Raw genomic sequence first — 12,873 nt, forward strand, 5'->3', positions numbered from 1 at the left:
GTAAGCCATGGATGAAATTATTGTACAGTTTAAATATAAAATACATGTGCAAAATATTCTGATTTAATACTTATTGATTGGAAGATAGATTACAGAGAATTTTTTTCCCTGGCTAATATTACTAACAACTTGTTCTCTTTATTAAAATGATTCTGCTAGCCTTTGATGCCTTGGTATATCCCATGACTGAGCTGGGATCTGATTTGGTATCATGCTAACAGTGAATTTGGTACCTGGCCCATACCTTTTGCTGCCTGTAGTGCAATAACTAAAACAATATAGGTATGACCTGTTAAGTAAAATTCTGCATGAACTCCAGCCACCTCAGTGAAGTCAATTAACCTAGCAGGGTTTGCAGTAGGGTGGTACAGAATCTGGTTTCTTGTGATTTATATTCATTAAAAACCAGCACTGAGCTAGAACACTATCAAGTGCTTTCTGGGGCTGCTAAACACTCACAAATGGTTTGATTTTTTTCAGAATACTCAGTTTTGGAAGAACTTTAATCAACCTGTCATTGATTAGCACCTGGTAGGGTTAGGGATCTGCAGAAACTGCACAGTCCTGGAGCATATGATAACATATTTTTCTCAGTGTGGGACCATTAGTTTCACAGTTTTCTCAGATAAATATAAACTCAGAAACATGCAATAAGTGTTACTCAAAGCAGAGCATGCATCAGCTGGGATTTCACTGTCTGCGGGTTTTAAATTCAGTGGTGTCCCCAAGGGTTAATCAATATTGATGGCAATTATTCTTAGTCCACACACCAAATGAAATGAACACTTACACTTTTCCTGTTTTGCTTTGTCTCTTCACTAAGAAGTAACATAGAAATACCAAAATAAATAATAAAAAGATTGTGTTGGACCTGCAGCAGGCTGACAGAGTAGTTAGATTTCTTTTGTATCAGGTGTTGTTCAGTAACAGTCTCTGTTGCCTTAGTCCTTTGGGAGAAGGACAATGTGTAGAAGCTCTCTTCAGTACAAAAGAATGAAAAATCCCAACAACCTTGATTTGAGGGACGTGGCAAGACTATACCTCAGGGAGTTTTATTTCTGTTTTCTCTTTTGTAAACTTCAGCTTCCGTAAAGCTGGTGGTGTAGATACCTGGGAAATTTTTCTCAGTATTTGACAGGCACTGTATCTAACATGAACCACACATAAACCACAGGATGGTTGCTAAATAGAGGTGATGAAAAGGTACTGTAACCCTGAAAGAATTTACATACATCCTTGGTCTTACTCTCACAAATTGCTTTAGTGAAATAAATTAGATTATTAAATCCTTACATGAGGGCATGTGACTAAAGGGCCTTAAAATGGTAGCGAAAGAGTATAAAACCTTCCATTGCCCAGCCATGGGATTTTCAGCCCGCAAAAGCTGTCAGAATCCAGACATCTTGTTTGCAGATGACCAGCCTATGTGTTAGTCTTGCACAAAAATTTCTGCTGTTCTTGGTTTTTGGCTACTCTTTTTATGTTTTGAATCAGGTAAGATTTTTTTTGCCTCACAGACACAGGAGTGTTTGAGTAGATGGGAAAAGAGCAAGCGAATGGTGTTAGAAATTACCCAGCATTACACATGCAGAATGAGCTGTGGTGGACCTACTTCACGGATGTGGGCAGGGATTTCTCTTTCTGTGAATATCTTGTTCTTGAGAATGTAACTCCTGTGCTCTCAAACATTGAGCCTCACTGTTGTAATGTTTTCCCTCCCTTGATGCTTTCCTTCTTGTAAGTAATCACTTAATGGCATGTCAGAACCTAGGAAAATCATTGTTAATATTATAATAATGTAATTTACAGCTCAGCTGGCAGTAACCAACTGCAGACTATGTTTCTACATGGGATGATAATTTTTAACTTGCCATGAAGATGCATTTCTATTAACACCGTAATGGCAAGCCCAGAAAAGAACAGAGTTAAAAGAAGAGTTTGGGTAGACGTGTGGAGGGAGGGTGGAAGGAATGATCTTGGAGAGTCCCAGGGAAGAGCGGAGTGTAGTTAATGTGGCAACCCAGTGGTCTCTCCCTCTTGCAAATCCGGTACAGCCTCAGTTTACTGAGCACCAGTGAACCTAAAACCCAGAGCAGTCGAAGTTAAAGTGTGTTCTGGGATGTGTCTGAGTGTGTTGATGCTCATGGAAAACTGCAGGATTTCCTAAATGACAGGGCTGAAGGGGAGAGCTGGAAATGGGGGATTTCCCCTGTGGCCCTGCCTTCTCCAGAGGCTTTTGCAGCAGGGCAATGGGTCTGAAGTTTTTTTGCTGCAGCTCCTTAGTCTTTTATTTCACAAAAGTTCGAGGTCTTTGCCAACATTTCTAAGACCTGTAACCTCCCATGCTTCTGGAGAGCAGCAAGACTACCACCTTAGCAAGACTCAGTGTTTCCTTTCCCCTTGCATGTCTTTCTTTTGCTAGTGTGAGCACATCCTTGAGTATGGTAGGTAGCATTTTGCCCCAGAAAGAATACAGACCTGTCTGGCCACTCAGTGGCTGCAATACTATAGGAAGTTACCTAGGAATTTTATTTTCTTTTTTCCCCCAAATTACAGGACAAACTGCTTACAGCCATTGTGTGAAAAATGACATTGTTTACTTTGATTAGCATTCTTTATTTTGGACAAATAATGCATAGTTTTGCCAGAAACTGACAACTGGAAACACTTGTTGTAAAACACCATTCATTTAATTTTACAGTTTGGAACACCTTCTAATAAAGGGATTGGGTTTGTAGTGGGGATGTGTTGTTAATTATCATTAGACCTCTGCTTTTGATTAATGCTGCTAATTAGTTTCTGTCCTTGACTTTTTCCAATTAAGGAGTAGATGCCTTGGTGCTAAACACCTGGGCATGTTATCTAATTAGATGAAAGAAACATGTACTCTCTTTGTAGGTAATAATGTTAACTTTTGGTAGTTGCTTTGTACTAAACGGAGGTAGTTCTGTCTCTTCAGATGATGGCACAGGAAACAGCAAGTTACCAGTGAGCTGTGCAGTGTGTGGGTGTGAGCCATTTCTAGTGGGTAATTTTCTTGATCTACGTGTGTGAAAACGATCTGTCTGCTACTTCTGGCAGACATAGGGCGCAGGAAGGAGAAAACAAAACAAAACAAAACACAAGAGGAGGAAATGTAAGACTGTGCAGCCCAGCTCCTTAAATCAGCTTAGGGGCAGAAAACTTGCATTGCTTTCAGAAGAAGTAGCCACCTGAATACATTCAAGGACCTAATAGAGTCTGCTGATATATGTATTTGGAAACTCTCTACTTTCCTCTCGTTGAGGGCTGGAAGAAGCAGCTTGTTGTACAATGGGCTCCCAGGACTCCTCAGGGGAAGGAAAAGGATCAGCTTCAGGAAAACAGTCCTTAGCTGCACCTCTCCCTGGCCTCCTTCCTAAAGGAGCTGCCCAAATCCACCTGAACATGACAGTAACATCTGCCTGGGAGACCTGACAAAGGTGGTTGCTGTATTGTGTGGATCTGGCTGTCACAAGCTCCCATGTGGGTCTGTGCTCCCTTGATCTCCTGTGGGATGGGTTATGTGCAGTTCCTGTCACTCTCTTTCTTGCTGCCAGGATTTGAGGTGCTGTCCTTAATCTCAAAATTCTCCCAGTGGATGGTTATAGTTCTGTGTGCTGGTTTCAGCTGGGATAGAGTTAATTTTCTTCATGGTAGCTAGACTGGGGCTGTGTTTTGGATTTGTGCTAAAAACAGTGTTGATAATGTGGAGATGTTTTAGTTGCTGCTAAGTAGTGCTTACACTAGTCAAGGAGTTTTCCAGTCCTTTCCACTTTTCCATCATCTGCCGGGTGCACAAGAAGCTGGGAGGGGGCACAGCCAGGACAGCTGATCCAAACTGACCAAAGGGATATTCCGTAGCATATGACGTCATGCTCAGCACAGAAAGCTGGGGGGGAGAAGAAGGAAGTGGGGGTGGGGCGGAATGGAATGTTCAGAGTTACAGCATTTTGTTTTCCCAAGTAACCGTTACATATGAGGGAGCCCTGCTTTCCTGGAGATGGCTGCACACCTGCCTGCCCATGGGAAGTGGTGAATGAATTCCTTGTTTTGTTTTGCCTGCGTGCATGGTGTTTGCTTTATCTATCAAACTGTCTTTATCTCAACCCACGAGTTTTCTCACTTTTACTCTTCTGATTCTCTCCCCCGTCCCACTGGGGCTGTGTGAGTGAGCGGCTGGGTGGGGCTTAGTTGCCAGCTGGGGGTAAACCAGGATGTTCTGGCTGTCTGGGGGACAAGGTAACCTCTTTACTGGTGGGCTTTACTGACCATAGAAACCAGCTAGTAACCTCCATCTGTTGATCCCTAGTTTTGAATCCCAGAAGGTTTACAGAACAGAAGATTTTTGAACCAGAGGTTTGTCTCTCATGTTAGCTTTGTAAGATGCGTTTTGAAGGCCCTAGCTGAGACTGAACCTGTGCAATGCAGGTAGTGTATAAAGCAGGTGCATACCACAGACTGCATCTCCAAGTAAGCATCCCATCCCGCTTTGTGTAAACAAATAAGGCAAAGTTCCAGGCTCAAAGACCTTATTGTCTATATTGAAAAAAATTAGATAATACCATCCACCATATCTGGAGTATGGGTTATCCATATTCTGGTCTTAAACAACAACAACAGCAAAAGAAAAATAAAAATTAAAGGAAAAAAATTGCAGCTGAGCTTTGTGTATGTTGGTGAGGTCAGGGAGGAGGCTCACAGATGTCAGTAAAGGACAGATGGGTATATGGAGAGAGGACTGGAGCACAAAGAGACAGGAGGAAATTGAGAAGACTCTGAAGAGTATTAATGCTGGCTTGTGACATTTCAGTGACTGAAGGGCTGACTGGTGTATAGGAAGAAAGGCAGAGGATTTTATTGTTATTGTGGTGAGATTTTTTTGCTGTGTGGTTTCTAAAGCAGCAGAAACAGACGAGGAAATTATGTAAAGACAACAGAAGCACCCAAAGCTGCATCTTGCCACTCAGAGCCATAACATCCTTCACATCTTTGTCTCAAGAGTAAGCTGCTTCTTAAAATGTGTCAGGCTTGCAAGGCTGATGGATTAAATTGCCTTTTTTTTTCATTAGCCCAGATGAAAAACAAAATTATGTGCGTGTGTGTATGTATGCATATCTTGTCCCTGTAGATACAGGAACTGAAAGAATGTACAGGAAAAGCTAGCATGTGCTTTTAGAAATGTATTCGTTTGCCAGAACTTTACCTAGAGACCCATGTCACAGGGGTGATAGTTGGTCATTCTTTGTACTGGCATTATTTTTTTTTGTGGTGGTGAGTTGTGGTTATCATTCTGGTTTTTGTAGTGTTGAAGTGGTCACCTTGTGGGGTCAACACTACAATCCTTTTTGAATTAGATCTTGTATGTTTTGTATGGGAGAGATCTCAGAGGGCACTCAGGACCCCATGGAAATCAGCGAGAGTCAGATAGGAGTCAGGTATCTGTTAATCTCAACCATATTTGAAAAACTCCCATTCTTTTCCTCCCTCCTCTTCTGAAATATGGGATGGAGGGCTACATAAGCATCACTGACAATGCTTTGTTGTTTCCTTATGAAGTAAATTGTACCTTGCACTTCATAAAGACCACAACATTAACTCTCTGGCCAGCACTTGCCAAAAAAATAGCATCCAACCACACTGCACAAAAATGATAGTTAGCTGCAGAGTAACGGAAGTGCTCCTGTGCAGCTTGCCACAGACACCTGCTCAGAAGATGTGTCTTCTGTGTGTAGACAGGCTGCAGTTAACTGGCGGTTCCCAAACTATAGGACTTGTCTAAGGAGCAGCACGCGCGCACACACACACACAGAGTATTTCTTAATTCTAAAAAGAAAACCAAGCAAGTATCCTGTTGGGCTTTTTTGGATTGATGGCTCAGGAGAAGCAGCTGTATATAAAATCTCTGCTTGACTGAAAGTACATAGGAAACTAGCAGGACCCACTGGTGCATTTAGGCCTTTAGCAAGACAACTCTTAACCATGATCTTTATACAATCCATTGAGCTATTGGGAACATCTGTTGCAACATGCAAGGAGCTGCAGGGGACTACTATGCAATTAAATGTTGATTTGCATATAGTGTTTATTAAAAACCAACAGTTTTTGAACCAGCTGGAATTATAAAGCATTCACATTATGTTAAATACAGTTTATTTAATTGAGAGCAGTCGAAAGACTGCAGAAACATATTTTCCTAGCCGATTTGGCAATATAAATTTGAATGGCCAAAATGGCTATTTCTTCAGAGTACTTTGATTTCCTTGTATGGAAGCCACTCTAAAAGTGCAAAGCATTGTCATGCTAATAATACATTGTAGTGGAATGTATATTTCTGCACATAAAATCAGAAAACTATAATTTTCCTTGTTTGCATAAGCAACTCACTTCACACTTCTAAATAATGGATGGAAATCCAGAAAGGATTAAAATAAATGAACAGATAATTTTCAAAGGCTAAAGCTTTACAGCTCCTGGAGTTACAAAAGAATGAACTAACCACATTTCTTAAACTTTATTTTAGAGAAATCTTAGCATCTTTTTCCTTTGAAAAGAAATTTTACCCTAATCCATATTTATACTTGCAAACATGGTGCTGGATACCACAAAGCAGTTAGTTCTGATAATCCCTTTGTAAAGTTGTCCAAATTATGCTTGAGTTACAGTTGACAAAAACCTGGATTTGTAAAAGGGTTCCCAGAAGTTTCAGAGACAGGTAAGGTGGTTATTTGGTATTTGTTGAATTTTGTGTAGTAATGATAAGCCCAATGTTATGTCCTTGGGCTTGGGAGACCTTGGGTCTGTTTCCTTCTCTTAACTCACTTGATGATCTGTACTTGCATATGCCTCAATTTCTCTGTGACATGAAAATCATGATACTGACTTTCAAAGGAAGTTTTCTGTCTTTAACTCTGTTTGATCCCAGTTATGGTTTGTAAATAATTTTTACAGATATTCTATCAGGTGAGATCTGCTGTAAAATGAAAAAGTTAATAGACAAAAGTTAACACCACTAGAACTTATTTGGGATAAAAGTATTTTTCAGTGTCTGTGTGAGAGTTACCCTGTCTTATAAGTATGTATTTGTAATTGAGGCGTTCTTTTTATCATCTATTTATATTTAATCCTTTCCACATCCATAACATAAGTGGTTCACATAAGTGTGGCCTCTTGTGTCGCTCAAAACAAAAAACTTTGTCTCACATTATTTGGTAGTTTTTTGATCATTGAAAATGTTAGTACATATTGTGAAAGAGTGGTTTCAAAACAATGCACAGCATGTTTTTTGAGAAAATTTATGTGACACACCCTTTTTACTTCACAGGATTCAAGAGAAAAAACTCTTTTTGGGGGTAGAAAATATTAGTTTTACTAGTTGCATTTTGCTTACATGGCTTTTTCTGTTATGAGATTGTATTTCTTTCTTGGAGGAAAATACACTTTAATACAGAAGATGAGGGAAGAAATAATTTTCATCATATTATTTCTTGATATGCTGTAACTACCTGAACAAATCATGCCCAGAGTCTGTGTTTTCTTCAAAAAGTTCACTTGCTTTACCTTGGGGGTATGTTAAAATAGGGCTACTTTTTAGAAATAACCGTTTTCAGTCCCTTTATTGTGTTTTCCATTGATAAATCTAATAGGTTTGTGTTAGCTTTAATCCACTGAATTTATCAGAGGGGTTTGATGCAATTGATCTCAAACGCTTAATGATAAATGCCCTGTATTTGGGATTTAACAGTGGGTCCCCCAGCAGTTCTTTTTTGCTGGAGCAATAATTTCAAGCTTTTGGCTTGATGAGTTTAGTTTATCAGTGGCATGTAGTAGGGACAATGTTCAGGACAATTCATGTGTATGATGGTTTAAATCAAATAAGTTTAATATAGTACATATATTTAATGTTGAGGTTTATCTTTTCTGAGTGTATGTTTCTCCTTGGTTTTCCTTTTCAACAGCTTTTTCCAGTGGGATATACCTAAATTGCTAGTGCAAACTATGGCTAAAAGCCTTAAGTCCTCTTACAGTAGTCCCTATATAGCCTTTGCTAAATTCTGCCTCCAGAATTTCTAATGTTAGTCTTCCTTGGATCAAGGCAGAAGATGGGAAAGAGACATACTCATGTAATTTTTTTCAAGTGAAATGACAGCTTATTAAGGTACTTATTGGGCGTTTAGAGTTACACTGCCATGTGGAAATGAAATATTGTTTTCCTTCTCTGTGCTACAAATAATTCGATTGAAACAACAAATTTTCCTCAAATATCACCGCATTTTGACTTTCAGGCTCTTTGTTCACTAAATACATTTCTCTGTGGTGCTGAAAGTAGACAGGTGACATTGGATTTTGTTCCTAGCCAGCTATGAGGTGAAATGAAAGCCTTTCATGTATGAGTGTGATATAGGTTGCTCATGAAAAAATTCCAGTAGCTTTAATCCAAAACAGATTTTCAGTGAGCTATCGCTAGGAGCATGGAAGAACATAGCAATCATTAAATGAAGTGGCAGCTGCTTCTTTTTCAGGGAGGTGGGAACACAGAGGAACACCCAGGAAATGAGGCACCGAGAGCAGCTTCCAAAGAGGCAGTAACCTGACTGTGCAGAGAGCACCTGTCCTGACTGTTCCTGGAGGGAGAGGCATCTGTAGACTCATGGAAAGAAGGGGAGCATTTGTGCCCTCCAAACCATGCTATATATATTGAACATGCCTGTTTGCTCAGTTGGGATGTTGCAAATGCCACTGCTATAATGTACATGGGCTGCATTGTACAGGGTAAGAAGAAACGTGCCTTGAACCCCACAGCCTGTCTCCGTGCTCTGGCCCCAGACATGCATGAATGCTCCTACAAGCTTTTACAAGCACCTGCAATGCAGAGAAGCAGGAAAAACCCAAAGATGGTGTTGGCTGTGCTCACAGTCCTTGTGTGCAATGATGAAGCAGGGCTAAGCTGGTGAATTAGAGGGAACTGATGACCACACAGGTGGGAAAATTGTTGTTCATCTCCCAGGCTGCCTCAACAAGCGTGATGTGATCTGCCTCAGGTTTGGTGTTTAACCTAGGGGTTTGAGAAAGCAGCAGAACAACCTGCTGTCCTCCTGTCTGTTTGGTTAGGTAGTGCTGACAGCCTCAGCTGGCAACAGGGACTATGAGAAAGTCTGTGAATACAAGAGGCAAGATCCTGGGGTTCTTTTTCTAGGCTGTCTAAAATGGGTATCCTGATAAGTCATTCAAACCCAGAGACCACTGGCTAGTAGCAGGGACTTAGGGAAAAAACTGAAATCAGGTAAGGACTACTGAGTCAGAGACAGACTTACTAAGTCATTTTATTCTAAACTTGCTCTCTGACAGAAGAGGGAGCTGAATGAAAGTACTGGTCACTATTTCAGTAATTTGGTGTTCTGATAAACTGTGACCGAACTTTATCTGCCCTCCTACCCTGTGAGGCGCTTTGTGAGTTTGTAGGTTTATATATTGTGTGGTAAGAATGCTGAAGGGAGAAGGTAACTTCTCCCAGTTCTTCCTGAAGTGTGGAGCAGACAAAACACTGCTGCTTCATTACTGAGTAGGGGAAGTAATGAAGTACTGGGCTTTGTTGTGGATGTAAAATTTGCATAGTGCTTAGAAAATATCTTCTATGCATGCCTAGGGTATACAGCTTTCAGAACCACGGGAAACAGCACATTAGAAATGTCCTTCCAAACTTTGCAGGTTTGCTGTTGTGCGAGGTCTCTTTTGATGGAGATTCCCACTGATTAGATTGCATGTCTTGAATCCATTGCACAAGCAGTGTACAAGTAGTCCTGGAGGCTTCTCTTTGCTACCAGGCATGGGACTGCTGCTGTTGCCGCACATGTTCTTTGGTCGTTTTCAGTGCATTGTTCTAGTTGGTTCTATCTCCTCCAGTATTTCTCCTGATCAGGAATTCTTCAGCTGCAGAAACTTTCACCTTTGTCCTACCAACTAAAGCCAACTAACTACCCTATCAATGACTGACAATGACATAAAAAGTATATTCTGTTAAGTTGTTTGGGTTACCAGCCATGGAAATGTTAGCACACTGCGCTCTCATTACCATACATAACAGAATTAAATGTAGATTTCCAAGGAGGGGTAAGCAGAAGTTTGTGCACAAATCCCCTTGAACAATGCTGTGGGATTTGTGCAGCCCTCTGAAACTGTCCCCCTTAGTGTATGTGAGAGCATTAACTCCTTGTGGATGAATGTGTTATTGACTCTGAGTAAACAGCTCTTTTTAAAGACTCTACAAAGTGTTATTGGCCAGTAATACACAGTAAATAGACAAAGAATTACACGGTGACAGTTAGAACAAAAGACAGAAAGAGAGGGGTACAGATAATGAATCATTAATGATCAGGAGTTGTGTGTTGCTTTTTAAGAGTTGCCTGAGGGAGGTAAGTGGGAAGGCTAAAACTCCTCCATGTGGTGTGGACACCAGGCTGGCTGTGGGGAATGCTAAAAGACAGTTTCTTTTTCGTCTAAATGTGGTTCCCTCCTGATATTGCCAGACCCGGAGCAGTCTGTCCAAAGGCTCTAACCATAGTTTTATGCCATGAGCTTATTTGAAATGCAAGGCCAATAATAGAGATCTCAGGAAAAGAAAAGTTCTCAGAAATAACATATTCTCCTTTCATGATGTTTTCTTCATGTTTTTGGCTGACTGCAACCTACCGGAATGTGTTTGGCCTACAAGTACTGGGCTTGACTTGCTTAGATTGGGAAGACGACTATCTTCACATTCTGCTCATCATGTAAAAGAGAGTTCTGTTCAGCTGCATATAACAGAGAAGAGGAGGGAATAGTCTTAATATTTTAAATTATATAAAAAATTAGAAGCTAATTAACTTTTACTCAGCATATTAGAAATTTCCTGATTTGCCTTAACGGAAAATTCCAGACATTCAAAGGCAGTTGACGTTTTCTTAAATGCAAAGATTAGGTCAAACCCCCATAGTCTGATTTTTATACCAAAAAAAATCATCTAGCTAACTGGCTACCCATTCATGAGTATGCAAGTGACTATAACTGAGCCATCCATAAGGAAGAGAGTTGGAAATTACCTTATTCATATGTCGTGGAGATTAATCCAATAATCACAGAAACTAGTGTACCTACTTTCATTTTTGCTTTGGCTGTGTGGATGTGAGCTTTTCATGTTGTTAAGCAGAGCCTATAGGAAAAGATGTACTCTGACAATTACTGTGCTGAGAACAATGGTTTCCCACTGCTTTTAAAGGTTCCACGTCAAAGGGGATGTGACCCCTTAAACATAACCAGACATGGCGTGGAGAAATAGCCCCCACCGAGACAAACAGCACTGTCAGGATGGCAGCACGTGGTAGGGTAGAGATGGAGAATTTTACTTGCTTTCTGGATTAACTAAATTAAATTATAGCTAGCCCTGTGCTGCATGGTCTGTGATACATAGAATAATCCAAGTCTAATCTGTGGTGTTTTTATGACAGTTTTTAAAAACTTAAAAATAGCGGAGGCAATAAGGGGAAAAGTGGAATTCTCAGTCTCCATATGTGTTTGAGTATACAGCGCTAGATAGACATGAGTATATACAGAAATATATGTAAAAGATCAAATTGTCAAATTTGTGAACCAGTGCTGGTCTCTCATCTTTACTCTACGGCTGTCCTTGGGCTGTAGTTCCCAACAGCAGATTCAACAAAACCTGGTGTAACTCCCAACAGGTCCCATACATAGATTTCATTATTTACAATTTCACTCTGTGCATAGCTTTAAAATTTTAAATCTAGCCAGTTTGAGTTGTGTACAGAAAAGGAGTATGTGCCATCATATTAAAGGCAATAATACACTGGTTTCCTGTCTAGGAATTCAGATGTGTAAGGGATGTTTCTGAGAGTCTTCTCAAAGTGATTGATTTTTTTAAGCTGAGAAAAGGGTAAGGACAAGAGTAAGAAAGTGCATGTGACAATCTGAAAGCCAGCAGATGCACGGTCTGAAACAGAGGCACTCTCTCAGTCCTGTCTGATAACCAGCAACATTTACTGTTACAAAAGGGGCACATGGGGACTCACTAATGGTTCTGGAGCCTGGTGGGAAATGCTGCTGAGGAGGAACCACGTATGGGCTGGAAAATGAAGAGAAAATTGTTAATTGGTCAAGCGAGAAGGTTTTCTCCAGCATTGCAAATGCAATCCCTTTGTGGTCCTTCCCTCTACCCCTCCCCATCTGCCTTTGAGCGCTTCCAAATCAACTTTGCAACTTTTAACTTCTGATAAAACTGAGAAAATAGATGGCACAAGGCACCGCGGGTGACCTCAGTTGAGCAGCCGGGGAGGGGGCATTTTCCTGGCAGGCTTTCAGGTTTGGTGTCGCAGCATGTCGCTTCCCCTCCCTGTCCTGCAAGGGAAACGTCCTTGGCCTTTTGGGTTGCTGCCTCTCCTCCCAAGCGCCGGCCTCAGGCTGCGGTGTCAGCAGCATGATATGGAGGAGCAGCAGGGAGAGCAAAGAACAAGTGACATCTTTGACTCGCTGGCTGCCCCCACGCTGCTGTGCTGAGTCCAGGGCTTTTCCTGGCTTGGAGCTACTTTGCTGGCTGGGCTACTGCCCTGTGCCGCTCTGGCGAGGCCTCTGCGATGTGCTGTGGCCTGAGGCTGTTAAGTTGTCTTGTTGGTTAATTAAGGCTGGCTGCCTAGGAAGGCCCATCTGTTCCCAGGTAAATTGTGTTGCTATTTTTTCCCTTTGGCAGGCGTACAAAAAGCTCCCATCAGTTCTTCCAAAGGATGGATGGGTAGTCTCATGTGCCAGAGTTTGCATTCCTTCTCTGCTTTCCTGGAGACACAACAGCCAACATGGAGTCACACT

The sequence above is a fragment of the Phalacrocorax aristotelis genome, chromosome 1 (assembly GCF_949628215.1).
Source record: "Phalacrocorax aristotelis chromosome 1, bGulAri2.1, whole genome shotgun sequence".
In the NCBI taxonomy this organism is placed as follows: domain Eukaryota; kingdom Metazoa; phylum Chordata; class Aves; order Suliformes; family Phalacrocoracidae; genus Phalacrocorax; species Phalacrocorax aristotelis.